The sequence below is a fragment of the Protopterus annectens genome, chromosome 11.part0, assembly GCF_019279795.1.
Source record: "Protopterus annectens isolate FY-2018-M chromosome 11.part0, PAN1.0, whole genome shotgun sequence".
Classification (NCBI taxonomy): domain Eukaryota; kingdom Metazoa; phylum Chordata; order Ceratodontiformes; family Protopteridae; genus Protopterus; species Protopterus annectens.
In genome coordinates, this window is record NC_056745.1 from 775,176,045 (window position 1) to 775,202,087 (window position 26,043).

General features: G+C 40.5%; 1 protein-coding gene across 5 annotated transcripts in view; it reads left to right on the forward strand.

Moving 5' to 3' along the window:
- The window catches only part of KIAA1549 (KIAA1549 ortholog), a 2,575,340-nt gene that overhangs the window by 1,800,485 nt on the left and 748,812 nt on the right, over positions 1–26,043 (forward strand). The gene's annotated exons all lie outside the window — the stretch shown is intronic.

Genomic DNA, 26,043 nt, shown 5'->3' on the forward strand with positions numbered 1-26,043 from the left:
CCAAGTATTTTACTTTTTCGTACTTGTAGAGTTTTGAATTATTATTATTGAGTCAAACATCAAACCCCATAACAAACATGACTGAGCTGTGATCTCAGTCTGTAGGTTGACGGGAGTAGTGTAGCACAGATTCTGTACAATTACTGGCCATTTTTAGTACCAAGTCAGGAATTTTCTTTCCCCATATAGGGACTCCAGTATTCTGCTCCAAGTTATTGTTATTTATTTATTTATTTAGTTACCTGTTTATTTTTGTATTGCTGACCAGGAAATTTCAATTAGACCTAACCCATTTTCAGCAGGTCTATAAATAGAACCTCCACTGCATTTATAATATGTACTTGGAACATAACATGTTAAGCAACATGTGTGTATAAACCATCTAGTACAGTTTTATAGAAGTACATATGCTTCATTGAAGGTTGGGCGTTGAGCTGGCAACTCGGCATCGTAAAAATCTACTGCCAGTCATTAGCGGACCGGAGTTCCGCTGTGGCGACCCCTAACTGGGAAAAGCTGAAAGACAAGCAACAACAACATAGTTGTTTACAGACATTTCAAGAAGAAAAGTATTAATTGTTATAAAAATGACATAATTTCACAAAATGTTATGTGAAGAGTAAGAAGTATAATTGGCTCACAATGGTTTGATACTGCATTCTTTAAGAGGTAGATCTTAGAACCTTGTAGTACAGTGGCACATAGGTTAGCATTGCTCTCACAGTGCTTGTTTTTTAACTTGGTTCTCAGGTGGCAGTTCCTTTTCTGTGGTGTTCTGCTGTGGTTTCTTCCCGCATTCTAATGACATGCTACAGGCTAATCAGTGACACTCTAAATTGTCCATCGGGATTCGTTTCTATGCTTGTTGCCCACTGAATGCTGAGCTACTCTGCAGCTTCCTTTTATCCATTAGCTGGATTAAGCTGTTAATTGAAGAGTGAATGAATGATTAAGTGATCAGTTTGATGAGTCAAGATGTAAATGGGACAATAAAGGTAAGACAGGATAAAACCTCCCTCATCAATCTAAACAAACAATTCAGAGGGCAAATCAAGTCTACCAAAGCCAAGTTTGAGATAAGAATAACCTCCTAGGCCAAGGATAACCATAATGTTTCATTTAGCTGTGACCGCAACCTCAATGGCAGTATACAACAATGTGCAGAACTAATAGTAAATGGAACCACCTAAACAGAGCTGGAAGATATAGCAAATCTACTGGCCAATAAATTCAACTCCAGTTTTAACCCTTCTCTCCATCCAGCCATCCTTCAAGAAATACCATCAAACATAACCCTCTGCAACTATCACTTGGGAACAGGTCTTAAATACACTCTCCAGGACCAGAAACACTGCATCGATGGGCCCCAATAATATCCCAGGATGCCTTGTAAATAGCATAAAACATGACCTGCCAGGGCCACTGAAGTCACTTTTCAACCATCACCTCCAGTCAGGCTTCCTGCCCTACAAATGGAGAACTGTAACAGTCTTTCCTCTGCACAAGAGTGGGACATCAACAGATCTCAGAAACTACAGACTCATAAGTCAGGCTATTCTCATATGCAAAGCCATGGAAAGAATTGTCATGAGAATTATGAATTATGACATAGGAAGCCTTCAGACACAGGATCCAACCCATTTCATTTTTGTGAAAGGAAGAGCATGCCTACTCTACCTGGTAGACTTCTTTGAGAAGGTCACCAAGCAATGGATGAGGGCATACTGCCTACCTTTATCTGGCCAAGACTTGTGACACAACACCCCACTTGGCCACTGTAAACAAATTCACAGAATTAGACCTTAACCCTTATTTTATACACTGGATAGCCAGCTGGTTCTCAGACAGGACCCAAGAAGTTAAAAATTCACCTCCTCAAAGTGTCTGATCACTAGTGGAGTCCCTCAGGTTCTGTGCCGGGTCCGCTTCTTTTTGGCATCTATTTCAGAAGTCAAGGCCAATGCTAAGGTCTGTGGCTGACCAAGTTTCCTGGTGATTGCAACTTAGGAACAGCCATAGAATCCCCCCAAGACACAAACATCCTCCAGGAAGTGCTAACACAGTCAGATAATTAGTGCCAGAAACATGATTTAAAGCTCATTGACAAGAATTGCATAATAGTACCCTTTGGAAAGCTGACTACCCCAGAAACCTACATTATTGGCAACACATCCCTAAAAGTAGACACAGTAGTCAGGGACTTGGTGATGTATGTAGATAGTGACTTGGCTTTTGACTAAAATGTTTCTAAGGTAGTAAAGAAACCAGCATATGTTGCTGAACTTATAAACAAGGGTATGGCATCTAGGTCCAAGGAAGTCATCATTCCTTTGTGTTCAGGCCTCTTCAAACCCATCATTGAGTACAGCACCCCATTCAGTATGAATCTGACCAGGCACATGCAAAAACTGGGATGTCCACAATGGTTCCTCACAAAAAAGAATACAGGACATAAACAGCTTGCCTTGTGAGGATCTCTTCAAAGCCCTATCCCTATACTCTTGCCTCTTACATACTGTATTGTTGAGGGGCAGTCTATGCTTAGCATACAAGGCATCCCTGGATCCCGCTGTGATGGATTTTTTTGCTTATCTGCAAAACAGATACCATCAGAACTACTCAATTAAAAGTCTTAAACCTTGCCTGTGACATAAGTAGGACTTGGAGAGACAGGCATGTGTCACAGAGAATGCCTCTTCTCTGGAACAGACTTCCCATCCAGGTGAAGAAGAGCTTATACCTAACCATATTCAAGTTTAAACTGAACTAGTGGATGGAAATCAGAAATTCACCACTGGGGCACATGGAAAGATGCAGCCTGTAAATGCTTGACCAACCATGCTCTAGCTTATATAAACCATTAAAACATACCTCTAAAAATAACCTCTAGAGCATAAAAAAAATGCTGAGTACATTTGTGAAGATTGGCAAGGCTGTAAAGGCTCTTGTGGTCTTTTGGCTAGTATATACTCATGAACCTAATTTTCAGGACGTCTGGGGTTTGATTAACTGACATAAAAGATACTGTTGCTCATAAAACTCAGTAATTTCTTCAGTACTTGTTAAAGATATTTGTTTCACAGTCTATATTAGGATTTCATGAGTCAACCAAAATGTGGTATGAAGATGCATTCTTAGATTATCCACATTTATAGAGAAGTCATCATGTTCAGAAATTGATACAGTGAATGGAAGTAGACATAGCACTGAGTATCCTCATTGTTAATATTAGTTGTCGGAGGTATCACCTGTAAATTTCCTGGAATAGATTTGCACTGTGACTTTCATTAGTCTTTAATATAACCAGAGACTGCGTAGGCTTTGTCCTAGTTCCTTGCATATTGATATAATTTTTAGCCATTTATCTATGCTGTTTCAGTAACATTTCATTTTCAGGTCAGATGTTTGAGGTAGTGCATGGGATTAGACTGTTTCTGAGAGCCAGCTCATGAAGAATCTGTCATAGAACTTAATAATCTTAATGAGACCTCTCCCTCAGTACACATCACTTTAAAGAGATGACTTCTCGAGTAACCGCAGTCATTGGTACCATAACAAATGCTTCTTGCAGAGCACCTCCATATGGGGAGCACCTACACCCTCACTGCTTATATATGCTAGTTTGCACTAACTCTGAATTCACAAATTACAGAAAATAAGAAACCGTCTGATGTCAGTACATGAGCTTGTTTTCTGTATTTGTGATGGCAAGATTGTAACATGTATAGAGGTTTAAATGAGATTGACTCTCAAGAAGAGATAATCAATGAATTGGCTACCATCATGTCATTTCCTCAGTATGGCGTAGTGTTCCTTAGTACACAGTGTAGTGTCTTCAAAGAATATTTATGTCAATAAGTAGGCTACTTTTAACACTTTTATAGAATTGGCACAAGACATCGGCAAACATGCATTTATATAAAAGAAAGCAAACTATATTAACATGTTTCCATTTGCATACATTATAGATCATGTATGAGCTTTTGTATAACTATCATTAGTCCAGCATTACATAATGCTCACTTATCATCTTCCCTTAAACCTCACTCATCCTCCAGATCATTATTCTGCATGTATTGTTCACAGTTTCCATTAATTTGCTCCCCCCTCTTTCTAATGACCTCACTTCTACTTCTTTTATTTCAGTACTTCAAATACAGTTGCTTTAGATTTTGATTTCCATTTTCTAGTAATTGCTATTTTAGCAGCTGCCAGATTAAACTTAATAAGGCTACAGTATGTCTAAGCAGTTCAGATCCTGTGTCCCAACCCAAAAGAATAATTTTCTTAGTTACACCCATTTACTCACCCCATATTTCTGACAGCAGACTCTAAAGAATCTTTCCTCAAGTAGATGCCAAATATTGGAGGTGTGATGCGATAAGGATGAAGGAGGTAACTGAGAACATATGTTTTAGGAGTGTAATGAGTTGGCAGACTTTCAAATCTTCCTACAGAGTACTCTGTCAAAGATAGTGGGTGAGCAAATGGACATAACTAAGGGAATGATTTTTTGAGGTGTGATATAGAATCTGAATTGTCTAGACATAGAAAGGCTTTATTAAGATTAAAACAGGGGTTTTTCAAAGGACAGGGTTTCTAGGGGTTAGGCTTGGTTTGCGTTCGATTGTTCAGCAACGCTCTCCTTCCTGAGGGGAGAACGCTGGGGGCGACACCCACACCCAGTGGTAAGACAAAAGGCCTCAGATTCAGTGCATAAAGAAGTTATGTCCTATATCGCTGCTCCATAGTGTTCATCTCGCGAGTATTACACTCTCTACCCACTTCCTTTAATTTAGGAAGAACATTCGAATTCATAGTCTCTGGTGTCTCAAGTCTCTGCTGTATATTACCCTGTGTTACCGTTACTGGGTGCTTTTATGTATATATATATATATTTTTATATTGTATGCGTTTTTTATGTCTTGTTTATGTCTGGTTGAAACTAGTTCTAGTCTAAAGAGAAAGCAGGAGGGATTGTGGGTATTAGATGTCCTCGATGCTTTTCTTTGCAAAGAGCACCTGCACGGCCGCACAGGAGGGATCGGCTGAATCTATGTATGTACCAAGGCGAGATGAACACTCCACATGGAACGGTATGGTAAGGACATAACTTCTTTTTCTAGTGGCTGCCAAAAAAGCAATGACTAGAAAATGGAAATCAAAGTCTAAAACCAACTGTAGTTGAAGTATTGCATATTGTAACAGAGATAAAAACATGGAAATGGAATCTTTAGAAAATGGTAGGAGAAAATTACATAGAAAAAATGAAATTGTGGAAACAATACATGCAGAATAATGTTTTGGAGGAGGAGGAATGAGGTTTAAGGGAAGGCAGGAACTGAACAATTTATGTAATGTTGGATTAATGATAGTTATAAAAAAGAAATCATGTGATGGATAATGTTTGTAACTGGAAACATTAATATGGTTTCTTTTTTTTTATATAAATGTATGTTTGCCTGTGTCTTAAGTGATAATTCAATAAAGGTGTTAAAATATAATTCAATACACATACCTTTTTGTCTATACCTGTGAGGCCATTTTATGTTCCAAAGTTATATGAATAGTGTAACCATTACAATAAGAAATTATTCTCACATATTATGCATGACAACTTTTTTAAATGTCTATTTCCAACTTTTGTGTTACATGAACCTGCTAATGTTTGATAGGTTAACCTTTTTTACAGTTCTTTCTTGTCATCTACATGTGAACCTATGTCACATTTTCAAGACTTTTTGTTTTAATGGAAACCCTCAAAAAACACCCCTCGGAACACCCCCATAACCTATTAACTTTAAAAAAATACACATAACTATGTACATGTACAAATAATGAAGTTTAACCCTCCAGATAGGAACACTTGCCCCAAATTGACAACTGCATCAACAGGTATCACCTAACCTAGAATTAAGGTTATCCATGCTAAACTGCATGTTACGACCTGTGCTCCCACTTACACTAATTGCTGTCTGTTCTTTTCTTATCTCTGTTCCACTCTCAGATGTGAAATACAGCTTGTATGTTTACAGAAAACATTAACTTTTAACCTTAAGTAAAATATAATGGCTATTTTTGAATAAAACTAAGTTATACACTGTTCTAGTAAATTATTTGAAGTATTTAGATGCTTGAGAACTTCCAATAATTTCAAACTTTATTGCTGAGCTGCTTGCCCTTGAACCTTTTAATTTTATATTTGTCTCAGCAAAAAAATGTTGAGAACTCTGTCTTAAATTGCAGACATTTAAACTCACACTCACAAGAAATTTGTTATTAGATTAATTGAAGGGCGTTAATCCAGACATTAACCTATGCAAAAGTAAGAGAAAAAAAGAAGTTATGTCCTTACCATAACGTTCCATGTGGAGTGTTCATCTCGCCTTTGTTCTTACACATGGGTCCGAGTCGGCCGCTTAGCAAAGCTCTGCATCGAGAAGAAGCTCGAGACCAACCTATCTCCCACAATTCCCTCTGCCCTTACCTCAGATCTAGTTTGCAAAACAACACCAGATCCAGCAATAATACTGTAAACATACATACATACAAGGGGCGTAACTGAAACCAGCAGCACAACAGAAGGGAACCAGTAGCGGGAGAACCAGACCAGACCTCTAAACCGGACGTTCTTCCTGACCTTAGGGTGGGAGGGTGGGAATGTAAGAACAAAGGCGAGATGAACACTCCACATGGAACGTTATGGTAAGGACATAACTTCTTTATGTGAGAGTGTTCAATCTTGCCATTTGTTCTTACACATGGGTAGCGTCCCTAGCTCCGTGACCCTGAGAGACTCACGGAAGAACATTCCTGAGCACAGTGGAACCAAAGGTTGCCCTGTCCCTGGAAATCCTATCCACTTTGTAATGAGTGATGAACGTATGTGGTTTAGACCAAGTGGCGGCCGCACAAATAGTATCCAAAGGTAGGCGGGCCGCATGAGCCAAAGATGTGGAAACTGATCTAGTAGAATGTCCTTTTGGTTTGGTGGGCAAACTTTGATCAGTAGCAGTATAAACAAAGGTAATACAATCAGATAGCCATTTGGATAGAGTACGCTTCGTCACTGCCATGCCCTTTTTGTTGTCCGCAAAGGCTATAAAGAGCTGGTCTGCTTTTCTATGATCATTCGTTCTATCTAGATAGAATCTGAGTTGTCTATGAACATCCAACTTGTGCAACATATATTCCAGCTTATTGGAATGGTTTTTGAAAAACGTGGGGAGTTCAATGGATTGATTAATGTTGTTGACTGAACAAACCTTGGGGAGGAAAGAGGGGTTGGTGCGTAAAGATACCCTATCCGGGTGAAAAATTAAATATGGGTGTTTAATGGAAAGAGCTTGAAGTTCCGACACTCATCTGGCTGAAGTGATAGCTACTACTAAGAGAGTTTTCCAGGACAATAACTTTAAGGAACAGGAAGAGGCTGGTTCAAAGGGTGGTAGCATTAGCTAGGATAAAAGAAGGTTTAGATTCCACGGAGCTGTAGGAAACCTGACTGGTGGTCTGAAAGGATTCTTTTAAAAAGGCTTTACAAAGGCTATGAGCCATAATAGGTGCTCCATTCTCCCCCACATGAAAGTTAGAAATAGCAGCCAACTGAACCCTCAAGGTGGCAGTAGAAGCTCCTTGGTGAAATAGCATGGATAGGAACTCTAAAACTCTGTTTAGTGGGGCTATTAAGGGATCTAAATGTTGTGCAGTTGCCCAGTATACAAAACGTTTCCACTTACTAGTGTAAATTTTTGTAGTGGAAGCCTTATGAGAGGCTACTAGAATGTTCTGAACCGCCGGAGAAAGAAGATCAGACCTAGCTAAGAAGGGAAGCGGAGCAGCCAAGCTGCTAATCTGAGGGACAGGAGCGATGGGTGGGGAGCTCCTGACGAATGAGTCAGTAGATCTGGCACCGGGTCCAGGATCCAGGGCTCCCGTATTTGGTGTGCTTGAAGAAAGGGAAAACAAATTTGACGAGGCCAGAATGGGGCAATGAGAATTACAGTCCTTTACAGATCTTTGGCTTTCTGGAGAAATCTCGGTATCAGAGGTATAGGGGAAAAGGCGTATAGGAGACCCGGGGGCCAATCGTGAACCAGAGCATCCCTGGGGACATCCCCTGGCGGGGGTAATAGGGCAAAGTAGCTTCTGCATTTGGCGTTCATTGGAGACGCAAACAGATCGCAGCAAGGCTGGCCCCACTTGCGGAATATCATGTCCGCTATTGTCTGGTTGAGGGACTACTCATGAGGTAACAGGATGGCTCTGCTCAACCTGTCCGCTATGACGTTGGATAACCCCGGGATGTGCGTTGCTACCAGAAAGCGACCCGTGGACTCTGCCCATTGCCAAATTCTCATGGCCTCTCTGCATAACCAGTAAGATTTGGTTCCCCCTTGTTTGTTTATGTACCAAACTACGGACATGTTGTCTGTTTGAACTGCAATGGTCCCTAGAGGTAGAAGGGAGGAAAAGTGTTGCAATGCCAGAAACACTGCCCTCATCTCCAGGACATTGATGTGCAGGTTGTACTCTAGATTGGTCCATTCGCCTTGGACTGTCTGTCCCTGAAAGATGCCCCCCCTCCCTATCAGGGAAGTGTCCGTGGCCACTGTAGCTGTTGGTGTGGGTAACACAAACGGTCAGCCGCCGATGAGATTGCAATTCTGTAACCACCAAGACAGGTGTGTTTTGCAGGTGTTTGTAATGTGAATTTCGTGTGTCAGCGGTAACTGTTGGAACGACCATTGTGCGAACAGCAGCCATTGAAGAACTCTCATGTGTAGTCTTCCCAAGGGAACTGCAATGAGGGAAGCTGACTTGAGTCCCAAGAATTTCAGAACCAGTTTGGCTGGGGATTTTTTGAACAACAGAAGTAGAGATATGTGTTTTTGTAGGGAAGCTATTCTTTCTGGGGGAAGTCTTAGAAGCAAGGAACGGGTATCCAAATCTGCCCCTATGAATGAGATATGCTGTGATGGTCGTAAGGCAGATTTTTCAAAATTTATCGAAATCCCTAACTGAACACACAAGTCTCACAATCTAAGAATTTTAGATCAAAATTCAATTAGAAAAAAAGGCTATATCTTATCTGAAGTTGGCTCAGAGCTCTTCAAACGATGTGATCAGTTGCAGCGGCAAACTAGATCTGAGGTAAGGGCAGAGGGAATTGTGGGAGATAGGTTGGTCTTGAGCTTCTTCTCGATGCAGAGCTTTGCTAAGCGGCCGACTCGGAGCCGAGGATCGGCTCCGAACCCATGTGTAAGAACAAACGGCGAGATTGAACACTCTCACATCATCTCATTTATAATAATTATTCTCATGTATATTATTATTATACTCATGTATAATAATCAGTACATTTTTATATCCCATGCCATACCCCAACAGCCCAAGATTACAGCATGTTAACTTAAACATGCTTTGTCTAGCCTCTCTTCTCTTTTTATATTCTAAGGCCTACTTTTCTTAAACCAAAATAATTACTTGTTTACTTTAATATCTTTATCACATACAGCAATCACTAAAAATACTCACTTTCACCCTTCATTTTAGATACCCTTGACTGCATAGTACACAAATCTGCTTAACTATATAATGTGCAATTTGTATCATGAAATGTTTTATACGGATACTGTTTAGAACAAAAATAGTTTTATTTATAGTCACTTTTGTTTTCTTTTAAGTGTACTTCTAAATATTAATGATATGAAGTAAAGTATATGCTTTTCAGTCCACCCACATGTTTATCAAAGTCAACAAAAGCCCAGTCTTTCTCAGCCATTTTTTCTTGTAAAGCCATGTTTTCCTAAATTTACTGATACTTTATAATCTCACAGTTATTGACTAGTTTCAGTGTTGCTGGTCTTTTTGTTCATCTCCATCTCCCAACAACAGACTTTGGTTCAAGTCCAAGGTACTCTTGATTCTTCTAGTCAACTCCTGTGCTTTTTTCTGTTTCTCAAACATTTTCCTTTGCAAATTGGAAAAAGTTTCACTGGCAAAATGACTCTATGAACTTTATTGTGAAAATAATGCAAAACAGAGTCTCCTTCTGTTTGATGGGTTACTTTATGTTGGAGAAACTTTAATATTTCTACCTTAGCCTGTTTTGTATCAAAATGCCTTTAATGGTCCAGGAAAAAAAAATATTTGAAGACACCTGGATACAGTAACTTGACTCTAACACCTGCTTCTCAACATTCTCTGATTGCTGGAATAAATTTGCTTCTCTTCTGTCTGATGTCCAGTCAATAAATGTTTTCCACAAACACCACATTTTAATACTTTGCCCTTCTGCCACAGTTTTGCAGGATCAGCTCTTTCTGCTGGTATGATTGCATCTGTACTAATACAGGTTTTGGCTCCTTTCTCATGACCAGGTTTGCAGCATGCACTCATTGTGCCCTCTTAGTTAACAAATCTTGCTGTTGAATACCAGTCCAGTTAAATAAGCTATTTTGTTATTCACACTTGTCACATTTAACAGTAACCGTTGTCTGTAATGGGTTCCAATAAGTGCTACCAGTTTACTTGATTGTATCTTACATGTAGTAAAGTACAAAAAATGAAAGAGGCACTTCCAATTTGTTTTTCAGAAAGTGGATACTCCTAGTGATAAAGTTAAAAGTTGTCATCTTCAAAAAAGATTGGGATGTTGCAGTTTTCCATGTAGTACATAACACAAATTACTTTGACATGGATACCAAGTCTTAAGCCAGTTATTAAGATAAACATTTTTTCCAGTATCTTGGCATCAGTGATGTATGTGTTATTAATCTAAGCAAGAATAGTAGACAGTCAGACATTATAATGTTTAATTTCAAACAGGGTAGAGTACTGCTTCACCTTATGCACTTTCCCTTGGGTGTTGATGAGTTTGTTTTTCTCAGTTTAACTCAACAGCTTTTCATATTCTCTATTTTAACCATCAGTAAATGCAATAGTGTAATATCTTTATTTAATATAGTTGAAATCTGCATGTCTGATACTCTTTTTTTTTTAATATAGTTAGAAACTGTACATCCTGTGATATCCTCTGCATCATGGTTTCCCTTGAATTACCAAAATGGTACCCTTTTTTCTAGGAGATTTTTACCTCTGTACCTGCCAGACATCAAGCTTCCCCTATTGCCGCTCACCCCTCTCTAGTATAGATGATGAACAGGTGGGGTAGTCCATTTATATGCTTTATTACATTGAAACACATCAGGATGGATAGCAGCAGTACAAAATATAAACAAACTGATTAACTGATAGACTACACAGACATACATGCTTACAACTTAACAGCTTACTACAAAATGACAGTCAGGCTTGCACGTGCTCAGTATTTATGCACTTGTGCAAGTGCAAGCCCCTAGAAAGCTTCTTAATGGCATATACACATATTGATCTGCATCATCCCTCTTAAATAGATTGCCCCTTAATGAAATGGCATTAGAATAAGACATGCAATAATGTAGATATTAGAAACAAACACAATGTTCATGTCCAAGTTGCCGTGTATTTGTAACATGGTCTGGAAGTGCGACCTGATCTAGTAATGTAGTAATCAGAACTGGGTTTAGGAACAGGGACAGTTTTCGGTGAACAGCTCTTATCAGGAATTTCCTGATTCATCTCAGGAACAGGGATGTTTACTGGAACATCCTCTGTAACTGGAACACTGGATAACTCGCTCTGAGATAAAGAGCCTTTCTCACAGGTAGGTGCTGTGGTACAGGTTCGGACACCGGCATCAAACGTTTCCGATTCCGCCTAAACTGTACTTCTTTTGATTCCACATTGTACGATCTCGACTCTGGACATACACTTTTCATGACTCCAATCCGATCATAACCTTTGCATGTTTGCATTCCAAATGTCTTCACATAATGGATTGAGCGGTTTGCTGAACTTATCGAAGTAAGACTTATGGGCTACGTGTTTCTTTAACTGATGGGCTTTCACTGATCTGTTATTCTTAGTACTTGGAACCAGTAAATTACTGCTGACTGGTAAGGAAGTTCTGGTTTGTCTGTACAGAAGTCTCTGGCCAAGTGAGCCAAGATGTTTATCATGAGGTATATTTCTGAGATTCAAGAGATTCAGAAAAACATCACTATTATCTCATTTCAACTTCTCTAGTAACTGTTACACACTTTGAACTGCATGTTCTGTCAAACCATTTGACTGCGAATACTCAGGACCACTCATAAGATGGATAAAGTTTCACTCTTCTGTGAATATTTTGAATTGCTGGCTAGTAAACTGTGTGCCATTGTCAGAAATAACTTTGTGTGGACTACCATGTACTGCAAAATTATGCTTCACCTTACAGTACTGGATGCTAGATTATGAAGTAGGTCAATCTTGAACCAATTTAAGTAAGAGTCTGCTAACACTAAGTAATGTTGACAGTTTCATTCAAAAGTGTCAGTGGCTACTGTCGACTAAGGTAGTTCAGGAATCTGGTATAGCTGAAGTGGTTCCCTCTGTTGATGTGGCTTTGTACTATTACATATAGAACAAGATGAAAGTACTTTCTCAATGTCTTGTGACATAGCAGGCCAAAATACTAGTCCTCTCACCTTTTTGGTAGAATCAGTTTTTGGGTGGCCATGATGCAAGATAGCAATATACTCTTGTTGTAAAGACTTTGGAACAATGACTTTTGGACCTTTTGTGACGATACCATTGTCAGACAAAATCTTATCTTTGTAAGGAAAATAAGGTTGTACTTCTTGACGTAAACTAAATTCATTTTATGGGCATCCTCGATTGATAAAGTGGTTGAGCTTCTATAAAACAGGATCTGAGGCTGTGTGATTTCTAAGCTCATCAAGACGTGTGGAAGAAAATAATTCTCAGTTCCATGACTTCAGAATCGAGTTGCTCATTCTCATGCTGTTTAGTGGTATTTCTGGGTGATTTGGATAAAGTATCAGCAAGATAAAGAAGTTTGCCTTTTGGTAAAGAAGTTTGAAATTATACTTCTGCAATCTCACCATCATATGTTGCAATCTGGCTGGTGCTGTATGCATAGGCTTTCTCAAAATAGTGACTAGAGGTCAGTGATCTGTTTCGATCTGGATAGGTCTACTATAAATATAGACATGGAACTTCTAGCATGCAAATACAATTGCCAAGAGTTTTTTCTCTATATGAGCATACTGCATTTCAGTTTGGGTTAGAGTTCTGGATGCACAGCAGGGTGACCCTCTTGAAGAATGACTGCACCATTACCAAATTTCAAAGTATCACAGGAAAGAGTAACTGGTTTGTGAACATCATAGTATCTGAGGGTTGGTGGACTGGCAATTCTGTTTCAGGACATCAAATGATCTTTGGTGCTGTTCCAACCATGACCAAGATATATCTTTACGTGTCAGATCTCTGAGTGGTGCTGCTAGTTGGCTCAAATCTGGAATGAACTTGTCTAGATAGTTAACCATGCCAAGAAAGCGTTGAAGGACTTGAACTTTGTTTGGAGCTAACATCTCAAGAATAGGAGTTTGCTTGGAAGGGTGTGGTCATAAGCCTGAACCAGTAAACAAATGACCAACATAAGTAGCTTCTCATAACCTGAACTTCCACTTTTGAGGATTCAGCTTAAGATTCACTTGACGTTCTCTTTCCAGAACTTTCTTGAGGTTTCTGCCTTGTTCAGCTTCACCATTACCTCCTACTAGAAGATTGTCTACTATAATAGCACAGGGGTACCCAGATTTCCAAAAGGAGCACTGAACGTAGTAAGCAACAAGGATTTCTTGTCAAGAAAAAAATTGCTAAAACAAACTCTTTGCATCTAAGACAGAAAAAGCAGTGGCAACTGTACGCATTGGATAATGAGGTCATTTCAGTGCTTTGTTCAAATCTCATGGATCAATACATATTCTGATATTGTCTGATATTTTCTTATGCACTACCACCATGGAAGATACCCATTCATTTGGCTCTACAACTGGACAAATTACACCTTGCTGCACCATTTTATCTAGCTCAGCTTTGACTCTGATGTTCTTTGTGTTTCACTGTTGCAGTCATTACATTTGGGTAATCTACTGGCAGGTTGCCCTCAGTCAGCCTGAATTCCCAAGTCTTGGGTCCTGCGTCGGTTGCTGTCTTCTCTTCCATGATGGCAGGTCGTCAGGGGTATAAAACATGCAGCCGACGCCATTTTCTTTAGTCTTTCTTGCCGTGCAGTGCCCGAAGCAGAAGAATTTCGCAAGTGCCGGTCGGCCAACTACTGAAATATTCGAGTTTGATTTTCAGAACCGAAGTCTTCACTAAAGCTAAGTACCCTGTTGGGGAAACTTTTTTCTTGCTTTTTACCGAGGTCAGAAAAAGTTAATAATTGTATTACTTGTGGGAAGCAAATACCTCATAAGGATTTCCATTTATACTGTATTCCTTGCCTAGGCCCTGATCACAACGGTTTTGTGCTAGATTTAACCAACGCACTATTAAGCGTCGGTATATTTTTGCATCAAAGTATTTTGCAAACAGATTTAACTACCCAGAAATGTCGTTGGATAGCAATCTGACTACCGGAGTACATAAAAAACGCAAAGAAAAGGACAGAGAAAGGCATTTGAGATCCAAAAACGATGACAAAGCTTCTCCTAAGCCAGTCGCCGGTTCGCCAGTACTCAGTGAGGCGCTTTCACAGCCCCTGATACACACTACCTTCAAGTCGCAGGACTCTACCGACACCCATGTGGAGTCCGGCATGCTGCAAGATTCTTAAGGTATTGGACCGATGGATGTATCTCCCTCAGATGGGTCCGGAGCCGCTGAGCAGGTACCGGTTTCTGAGGGTGTATTCAGACCTCAACATTTGTATATCAAACCGAAGACAGCTGCAAAATCAAAGACAAAAGCAACTTCTAAAACTAAACAACCGACACCTGAGCCACGTGCACAGGCCTCTGTGCCTAAAACACAGATGATCAAAATGGCTGAAGACCTTATTACCTTCATCAGGGGTTCCCATCCCCCTCCAGATAAGAGGCCTAGGCAAGACACTGATTATGAATCTTCAGATCAGATTTCTATTTCTTCAGATTTCTCTTCTTATCAGGAATTATCTTTACCTCCCTATGAGGACTCTGATGCTGAGGAGTCTATTCCATTTGCATCTCCTCCTGAGGATTATTCATTTGGAGAAACCTTGCATACTTTGAGGGAGCATTTTCACTGGGAGAGTCAAGACTTCTCAGAATCAAAAAAGAGGCTCAGGGATTTTCTTCTTCTCCCTCAGCCCAAGCCTTTAGCCATTCCCCCTGTTTAGACATTGTGGATAATGTGTTTTCGGAGTCAAGCCTGACCCCTGACTCCTTAACTCTGGCTCCCAGTAAGCCTGACAGATATTACAGGGCCCCTGACTCGCATAAATTTTTATTTAGAAACCCTGCTGCTGATCCTGAAACTATTTCACACGGTCCAAAGGGAATTAAGGCCTCAACAGCAAAAAATCCTACCTCCACTGACAGAGATTCAAGGGCACTGGACAGATGGGGAAAAAAGGTTTATACATCTGCAACCTTGGCAATCAGGGCCTTAAACTGTCAATTTCATATGCTAAAGTACCAACAACATGTTATGGGATTGCTGAAACAGAAAATGATGTTGATTTCAGAATGTGCAGAAAATAAAGAATTGCAGGAATTATTGCATGCAGCTGAACAAGTTGGAAAGCATACTTTGCAATGTGGTTTTGATTCTTTAGAGGCCTCCTGCAGGGCCGTAGTTACTGGATCTGTGATTAGGAGGCATGCCTGGTTAAAGGAACAAAATTTGCCTGATCATGTTAAAGCTAAATTGCTAGATGCATCTTTACATCATGACTCTCTGTTTGGTATTAAGGCAGAAGAGGTTTTAAAGAAAATGGAAGAAAAAGCTAAGTCTATGCAAACTGCTAAAGACTTCTTACAAGTGCAGCCACCAAGATTTAGTAGACACTGGCCTACAAAAAAATTGGTCCTTTCCTGTGTCAGACAGAGCTCAAAGGGGCAAATCCAGATGCCTTAAGGGTTCCAGATACCAGGCGCAAGACTCATACAGGTCAAAGCAGTGGGGCACATCCACCTCCAAATCTGGAGGAGATAAAGTGCAAATCTACAGAAAGCAATCCCAATGACTTCCCTCTGCCTACACCAATCACTTATCTTTTGGCAGCACCCATAGGGGGAAAATTAGCACTTTTTGCTCAAAATTGGCAGTTAATAACCCAGGACAAGTGGGTACTAAACATCGTATCACAGGGATACAGATTTCGTTTCCACTCTCTGGCAATGGCAAATGGTTGGCCAGATCTGCCAAAAAATCAATGGGCAGAGGCACAAAAACAGGTTACGTCCCTCATGGATATGGGGGCCATTCATACAGTACCAGAACAGGAAAAAGGACACGGTTTTTACTCAAGACTGTTCTTGGTGCCCAGAAAGGACAAGGCCTGGCGGCCAATACTGGATTTATCAATTTTGAACACATACCTGGACATTCCAAAATTCAAAATGCTGAGTTTGCAGCAGCTTCTGCCCATGCTGGGCAAGAAAGTTTGGCTGGTGACTTTAGACCTAAAAGAGGCATACCTGCATGTCCCAATAAGACAGTCGTGCAGAAGATACCTCAGATTCAAGGCTGGCTTAATGCATTACCAATTCTCTGCACTGCCCTTTGGCTTATCTACTGGGCCCAGGGTCTTTACAAAGTGCCTGGCACCAGTAATTGCATTTTGCAGACAAAGAAGTATACAAATATATCCTTACTTGGATGACTGTCTCATTCAAGCAGAGAACAAGGACACTCTTCTTTGACACCTGGCGTTTGTGAAAAGGCTTCTAACATGCCTAGGGTACACAATAAATGAAAAGAAATCACAACTGGTACCCTCTCAAAAGATAACATTCCTGGGTGCAAGCTTGAATACAACTGCCCAGATGGCTTACCTTACGCCAGACAAACAAAGGCAACTGACTACTTACTTCAAACTGATGGCAACAAAAACCCAGTCTTCTGCAAGACAAATTCTGCAGGCTCTGGGCTTCATGGCATCCTGCATCCTGCTAATTCCATATGCAAGACTGCATATGAGGAAACTTCAATGGTACCTAAAAAGTTTATGGAGTCAGCATTCACACAGTCTGAAAACAATGATTCCTCTCATTCAATGCCTGCAACAGGAGTTTCTATGGTGGGCAAGGGCCTGTCACCAAAACATGGGACGGCCCTTCACTCTACTCCTTGCCAGCCAAACCTTAACAACAGATGCATCAGATTATGCCTGGGGAGCCCACATGGCAGGAAGATGCATTCAGGGCATATTGGCACCAAAGCAATTGCATCTACATATCAACCAGAAAGAGATGCTAGCTGTTCAAAATGCCCTAACAGCCTTCTAGGACTTACTTCATCCAGGACAACTACTGATAAAGAAGGACAACACCACAGTCATGTGGTATATAAACAAGCAAGGGGGCACACACTCATACCCCCTTTGCAGATTAGCCATGGCACTGTGGGACACAGCTTTGACTGATCAAATACATCTTCAAGCTCAATTCCTGCCAGGAAAACAAAACACTCTGGCAGACAATTTAATCAGAAACCTTATGGATCCTCACGAATGGAAACTAAATCCACAAGTCTTCAGCATGATAACAGAGAAATGGGGGAGCCCAGACATAGATCTATTTGCCTCTCCTCAAAATTATCAATTGAAAGGATTCTGCACAAGGGCTTATCACAGACAAGCATGGAAAGTGGACGCCCTATCAGTTTATGCCTTTCCTCCTCTGCCTCTTCTACCCAAGGTCCTCCTAGAAGTCAGACAAGAGAAGCCAAAGATGATATTAATTGCCCCGGACTGGCCCCGCCAATACTGGTACCTAATCCTAAGGAACTTGTCTCAATACCCAGCTTGGACCTTGCCTCAAAGACCACAACTACTGTCCCAGCAAATCAATCAGATCCTGCACAATCAACTACAGACTCTGAACCTGGCAGCATGGCTAATTATGTAATCATACAAATGACACCTCCCAGTAAAGCTGTGATGGATGTCATTTTGGAATCCAGAAGGCCCAGTACTAGAAAATCTTATGCTGACAAATGGAAGAGATTCTGTGCTTGGAATCAAGCACAAGGAACTGATACAGCAGAACCACATTTTCCTCAGATAATACAATACTTAACTGAGATGCTTGACAAAGGCCTATCTTTCTCATCAATAAAAATCCATGCCTCTGCCATTTCGGCTCATTGCAATGCAGAGCCACCAATCTTTTCTCATCCTTTACTAAAGCAGTATCTTAGAGGAGCCAAAAATTTAAGGCCTCCTAGAAGATCACCACTACCTGCATGGGACCTCAATTATGTGTTGGAAAAGCTCACCCTGCCTCCATTTGAACCAGCTGCTACCGCTGACATAAAGTTTTTATCATGGAAGACAGCTCTGCTACTAGCAATTACTTCAGCAAGAAGAGTTTCAGAGCTACAGGCCCTCATGGCTGTAAAGCCTTTTATCATATTTCACCCAGACAGGGTGTCTCTGAGGACAAATCCTACCTTTATGCCTAAGGTGGTTTCCAGTGTGGCTCTTAACCAAACAATTCATCTGCCAACTTTTTATCCAAATCCGCAGAACAAAGGGGAGAGAATTCTACACTCCTTGGATGTACACAGACAGCTAAGATTCTACTTGAGCAGGACTAAAGCTCTAAGAAAAACTGAGCAATTACTAGTGTCATGCTGCAGGATCAGAAGGAAAGGCTTTTTCAAAGCAGACACTTTCAAAGTGGATAAGCCACTACATCTGTTTCTGCTACTGACTGCTACAGTGAAACATGAAGAACATAGTACAGTTGTGTACATTTACCATAAATGTAGATGTTCGAGTGTATTCACTGTTGCAGTCCAGATTACCCTGCCGCCATCCCCCTGTCATTCTAAAGTTTATCTTTCCTTCTCTATCTTCTACAGCCTATGTGGTGTATTTGCTTGTAGATGACGGTAAAGTTTATATTGATGCATGTATATTTATATTTATATATATAATATTGCTACCTTTTTGTGGGCACCTGACATCGGGGGCAAGAAAAACTAAAGAAAATGGCGTCGGCTGCATGTTTTATACCCCTGACGACCTGACGTCATGGAAGAGAAGACAGCAACCTACGCAGGACCCAAGACTTTGGAATTCAGGCTGACTGAGGGCAACCTGCCAGCAGATTACCCAAGTGTAATGACTGCAACAGTGAATACACTTGAACATGTACATTTATGGTAAGTGTACACAACTGTACTTTCTGCATAACTACTGGAACTTTCCGGGCTTGCCTGACAACTGGGCTGACATTGGGTCTAACTTCATGGAGTACACAACTGAAAGCTTGCCTAGTTTGGCTTCAAAAAGATCAGCATTGGTAGAGAAAATATACTGGGCAAAATTAGAACAGTGGTCTTTCAAATTAACATAATGGACTTCCTTATTAAATGAAAACACTCCCATTTTCAAAGTGTCTCTGAGCCCTAATAATGAGTGGAAGTGCCTTTTGACCACATAAAATAACAAGTCATAGCTTCTCTTAACAGAGCAACATGAAAGTACTACTGAGCCCTTGATTTGAATCTCTTTACCACCATAAGCAACAAGCTTCTCACACTTTGCCAAATTAAGACTCTCACCAGCACTTACTCTAGCAAATGTTTCTGCGGACGTAGCATTGCACTTTGAACCTGCGTCAACTTTGAGCTCTATGGGTTTCCATTTATTCGAAAAGTACAAATTACTTCATTCTTTGCCCATAAATCTACTGCATTGTCTGTTTCATGAAGCACTGACATACCATCAACATAAAAAGTAGGATCACAGCTTTCTAATTCATCGTCTTGTTTCTTTGAATGTTCCCTTTTCATAAAGGAATGCATCCCTTTTGATTTACAAAACCTTTTGAAATGATTGCATGTATTACCTCTATGACATTGCCGACTAAAATCTAAACATTTTTCCCTTTTACGCTCATGACTTTCACCACAAGTACGACAGTTGGCAATGAAACTGGGTGAGGGCCCATTCTTTGAGTTTACTGACTCACTCATATACTTCACTGAGACTGTGCATACTCTGGAATTTGCTAGAAAGCTACGGGGTTTCCCAGTGACTGTTGCAGGGTTTACAGTTGCTGGCATGTGCTTGGCCCTGTTTCTTTTAACGATGTGCTGCATACTATCAGCATTGGCTTTAGAAGTTACTGGAAGCATGTATCTCTCATTTGTAAGCATATTTGTGTGCTTTTCTGTAAGCTCATATATCTGCCAAATCTCAATGGCCTTATTCAAAGTTAAATCACTACCAAGAAGCAAAATCTTTCTCACAGCATCATCTTTAATATCACACACATGCCTGTCTTTTTATCAACTCATCCCTTAAATCACCAAATCTGTATGTTTTAGCTTTGTTTCTCAAATCAGTTATATATACTGCAAAAGTTTCCCCAGGGTTTTGATCTCTTGTGTAAAATAAGTGCCTTTCCATAATAACATTTGAGCGCTTAACAAGCTGGACGTGGTCCTCGACTTGGCTGGAGGTGGTTGGTTCTTTTGCACTCCTATTGGTCCCTGACCTAGGGAAATTTGTCTAGCAGCTGTTTTAACAGCTTTTTCCAGCTATTTTTTACTATCTATTGTTTTTTGTTGTTGAGTGCTTGTTTCCCAAAATTTAATTTGTTCAAGTCGCAAGCAACTGCTTTGCTAGAGTGGCCCTCGTCACCTTTTTGAGTTTTTATTTTTTTTAACTGCTGGTTAGTTGTCTTTTGGGCAGAAAGTCTTCTCGATTGTCTACCTCCTCTAAATCGCGGGAGACTTCAGATCGGACCTGATATAGGGTTTTTACAGAGCTATTTCCATCTCCAGTGTTTTCTAGACCAGACCTCCTTGGGATTACAGGTCCGGCCTTTCGGAGCCATGGAGGCTAGCTGGCCACCCCCTGCGGTTCAGATTTTTTTTACTCTCACCCTAGATAGATTTGACTGACGCTCTGTTGTGTGTGTTGCAGCCCCGCAGGTCCCCCCAAGGCCTGAGGATACCCCCTCGTTTTGTCAGCCCCCAAGGAAGCAAAGGGTGGTGCCTGTGGTGGATGCTGGTGGTGGCTTCTCACACACAGCAGACGTGGCAGAGCTTGTCTTCCTTCCCCGCCCCCTTTGATGGGTCTCTTTGTTTGGACCCAAAGGTGAAGGACACAAAGGCTGGGAGAGGGAGGAAATGTGGTTTTAAAAAATCTCAGAGTCTTTCCCTACTCACCCAGTGATTCCCCTCCAGAGAGGTGGGGCCCCCCGTAACTCTGGAGACAGCCTTTTTTTCGGGTTCTTCATACAACCAGCTGCCCTGAGTTGTTGCCCGCATCTACTACTCCAAGCGCCAGAGCCACGTTCACCTTGGGCGTTTCTTGGGGATCACATTCAATTTTATTACTTCATAGGCGCAGACTTAGACACAAAATTCAGGTCTTACAAGATCAAGTCAAATCATGTCTCCGGATGCCTCCCAGGTAGGGTGGGGGTCATTACCTGGACAGGTCGGTCCAAGGCACATGGCAGATCATTTGCATATCAATGTCCTGGAGATGAGGAGTACTCATTGGTACCCAAGCAATGTGATTGCGGACAGATTAAGCAGGACCATTCTTTTGCAGAGAGTTCTTCACACTGTTTCCTTCTCAGGGACAGATTCTGATTTTGATTGCCCGCGACTGGGCCTCGTCAAGTTTGGAAGGTCCATGGTTTCTGGATCCAATGCTCTTTCGCGGACGGGTCCACATACTGTCTTCTTCTCATAAACCTTCCACCATCAAACTTTATTCCAGTAAATGGAAATTCATCTGAACCTTCATTGATGTCTCACAAACTTTGTAAGGCTTTCCTTAAAGGGGCTCCTTAGGCTAACCAGCTGCTACTTGTGATTTAAAATTTCTGTATTCAACAAACTATAGAACTCGAATATACTTTGCATCAATTGGCATATAGACAATCTTCGTTTTTATTTGAATAGAACGAAATCAAATCAATTGTTTGTTTCCTTTGCAGTGAACAAATTGGGTCAACCAGTAACAAAAACCTCCATATCTAAATGGATTAAAGATTGTATCATTTTATTTATTCACAGGCTAACAAAGACCTTCCCTTTCCAGTCAAGGCTCATTCCAAGTTATCAATAGATGATATTTGCAACCTGGACTTCTCAGCACACTTTCATTTCTCAATACAAATTGGATGTGGTTTCTTTGGTTCCACAGTTCTCAGGAGTGTGTTCCAATGAGCATCCCATTACATCTTTTAGTTATGTACTTCCATTTGGATTTAGAGGAGCTGTAGTCTCTTTTTTCTTGGAGATCTTTCTTGAAGAACTTTAGTTGGTTATAGTGACTACTAATTTTTCTGTGTTTGCATGGATGTATGGAACAAACAAGATCTGGGGCATCCTGGGATAGGAATGAGACTTCGTGCTAGTGTATTCAACCCATCTGTCCCATCTGTTGTGAATGTAGGCGAGATGGATCCCATACATCCGAAGTTATGGTAAGTACATAACTAAAAGTTTGGGGATTACACATTTCTCTAAATTTACATTTTAAGCACTCGGGGTCTTCCCTTGACTCAGCCGATACAACTATATGACGGTTTCCCCCCTCTCCTACAAAGACAGCAGGTGCATACACAAATGAACGCTTACTTTCTATGGCTTCTGACTCAGCTCAGTTAAGGAGAATACATGCCTTTATACAGTTATCTTTATCAGAAAAAGCAGCCTCTATGAAAATATCATATTCTTTCTCAGACATTCTCCAGTTCTGTGCAGTATTATTGTAAAATACAGGTGGATCTGTTTTTCGAAATCCATCTGCCATGCCAACAAATTATGTCCAAACACAATGAAATAATGTGGCCCTTGTAGTAATATATGAACAAGCTGCTATGTGTGCCTCTAATAGCATTCAAATGCTCAATAAACTCTTCGAAATACTGTACTTTGCGAAATATGCTTTGAAATGGTTGTATTTTGTGAAATAACTGCTCCGTAATACTGTACAAGCATGCAAAGACTTCATACACTTCAGACAACTCAAATAGCTTTGAGTAATGCGAAAAAGTAGTGCTTAGTGAAAAAATGTAGTTGTTTCCTTATGTTTACATTTTATGCAATTTAGACTTTATTTGAAACATTTACATAGTTATTTCAAATATTTCTATTAATATGGCATAGCTTCGGATATTTTTGTTACTTAGAAATTTGTTTAGAGTGTTCTGAATGCCTCGTTTCCTATTTTGTGAATAAGAAATAGTTTGAGCAAGGTTTAATACCTGAAATGTGTTTCTGACCTGTTTTGCGAGTTATATGTGCAGTAGGGATGATTCATTCCTCTGTAGTCCTCAAGTCTTAACTGAGTGCTTCTCGGTCTCAAACTGAAGTTACATAGAAATACATCAGGATGAGTAGCAGCAGTACAATGTATAAATGAACTGATTGACAGACTACACAGCTTACTACAAAATGGCATTCAAGCTCACACATGCTCAGTATTTATACACTTGTGCAAGCCAGTAGAAAGCTTCCTAAAGGCATACATACATATTGATCTACACCTATCAGACTTGGGTTCATAAGAATGGAGGTGAAAGCCATCGGGGGTGGAGGATTTGCTTCAGTTTTCATCGATACTCTTGCTCTGAAGATATTTATGAAGGCCCTAACCCCTGCCCCCCTAAGAGTAATGGGATAAGCAAAACCACATTATAACAGTGTATACAGTGCTTTTTACACGTTGATGCTTCTGCACTTCACACCCACTATGAATGCTACCACCTTTTGGTCACTCGGTGAATCTGTATCTTTTTTTTTTTTTTTTGCATCCTAATCCCTACTTCAAGGACACTCTTGCATTTTGTGTTTAGCTCACTCTCACTCCCCCCTCACCTCAACATGAACACACCAGCCCTACCCTGCCAGCTGCACCAGAAACCCAAACTGCTAATTTGCAGTTAAAACAGATGACAAAAGCTGTGACTTGTTAATGAACTGTTTCCTTTCCCAAGGGTATTGGGTTTGAATCTTTCCACCTTCATTTACCTACTGTGTGACACTGAATGACTCACTTAACCATGTAGTGCTTTGGGGCAATGGAGTTATTTCGGCTAGGTTTCTTAATTGTCTCATGGACTGCATACTTAACTACCTATAAACCTGCAGTCTGTCTTCACCATGGGTCATAGTCAGAGCTGTAAGACTTTATCTGCCTGTACCATCCACAACTGACACAATGATATAACCTACCATGATAGAACCATGCTAGTGTTTTAGTTATTCATGTTCTTCCCTTGTGTTTGTGAGTTATTGGGAGGTAGCAGAAACAATGGAATATACACTTTTCCATTGTCTTTCTATTTTGTGCATCATTATCCATCTGTATCCTCATTTAGAGCTTACTTTTGTGCATAGACCAAACTGAATGTGAGCTGTTGTAGATCTGAGTCTGAGGCAAAAAGCCAAATCTTTAGTAGTTGCATATCTGTTTGATTCAATTTATTTTTATTCTTATCAATGTGTCATTTTGTAAGCATTTCACACTTCATGCTTCTTTGTCTGTGGAGTTAGTCCCTAGTGTTGCATTTTGTATGCTGTTTGCATGGACACCTTTCACAAAATTTTTATGTATGTTACTATACACATGGGTGTTTTCCATTTCATTGAATGGACACATCATTGATGTCTGTAATGTCGACGTCAGAAATGTTGAAGCACAGAATGTTGACACATACTGCTCATCCTGTGCGGATTATCCCGGATCAAGCTAAACCAAAACAAGTGTTTTTTCTAGGGGCAAGATACCCTGCACCTCCACACCCCCCTGCTAATTATATATACCAACTCCAAGATTGAACAGTCCCTGTGGAAAGGTTATGTTCCCCTTCCCAGAGATTGTGATCTCATGGAGATGTTGACCATCTGGGTATGTCGACCAAATGGTGTCGATCAAAGAGATGTTGACATTGTGTAAGTTCGACGATAGGTAAGACATCCATATATCTCACCAATCACAGAAAATGGGAAAACATCTGAACTCTCTATATAGGACTGTTTTCTACATTATCTGATATAGCCTTCTTTGACCATACTGATAAAACAATAGCTATGGGATGCCTTCCTTATGATAGCTATGTTGAGCCTTCTGTAAAGCTTTGAAGATTTAGGGAATTGTTCATTCTGTTTCTTTTCTCTTTGTTGTTTCCCTTTACTCTGCACACTGTTATATTTTGTTAAGTAGGCCATTGGTAGTCTGGCTATTATACTCTTGCTTGCATGGGTCTTGCTTCCTAGAGATGATATTAAAGTTAGTATCCAGTGATGTATTTAACCCAATATATTATATAATTGGGAAGATGGGGTGCAGGTTTATGTGCAGGTTTGAATTATGACCTTACATCAGAAATACCTACAACTTGTAAAATGCACTGGACCATAGTACATAGTAGACCAGTAGAAAGTTCATAGGTTCATAGGATGATACTAAGCTATTGGCCCAGAGGCCCTTATAAGCCTAGCCAAGAATTTTGCCCATGTTCCCTCAAAGTCAGCACCTGTTTCCCCTGTCCAGCAGGGACACAGGTGGCATCCCAGGGGTATATTTTCTGTTTCCAATCCAGTCGTCCATGTTCCTCTTAAAGAGGGCTAGAGAGGTACTCTGCTTGACATGGAGAGGGAGTCTTTGGGACACAAGTCTATCTCGTCAACCAGTTCTATTAATGTCACAGACCAGGTTAAGGTCTTGCGTGCGAGTTGCAGGAGTGGAGTTTCTTATGGATATGCAGCAACTCCATCAAGGCTGGGTCTGAAATGGCCTTGTATGCCAGACACAGGTCACCTCTGAGCAGTCTGTATGAGACTGAGTAGAGGGACAGGGCTTTTAGCCTATCTGTATAGGATAGGTGTTTGAGACCCTGGATTTTCCTGGTCAGGAACTTCTGTGGTCTCTCCTAACTGCTGCATGTGCTTAGCAAGTTACCT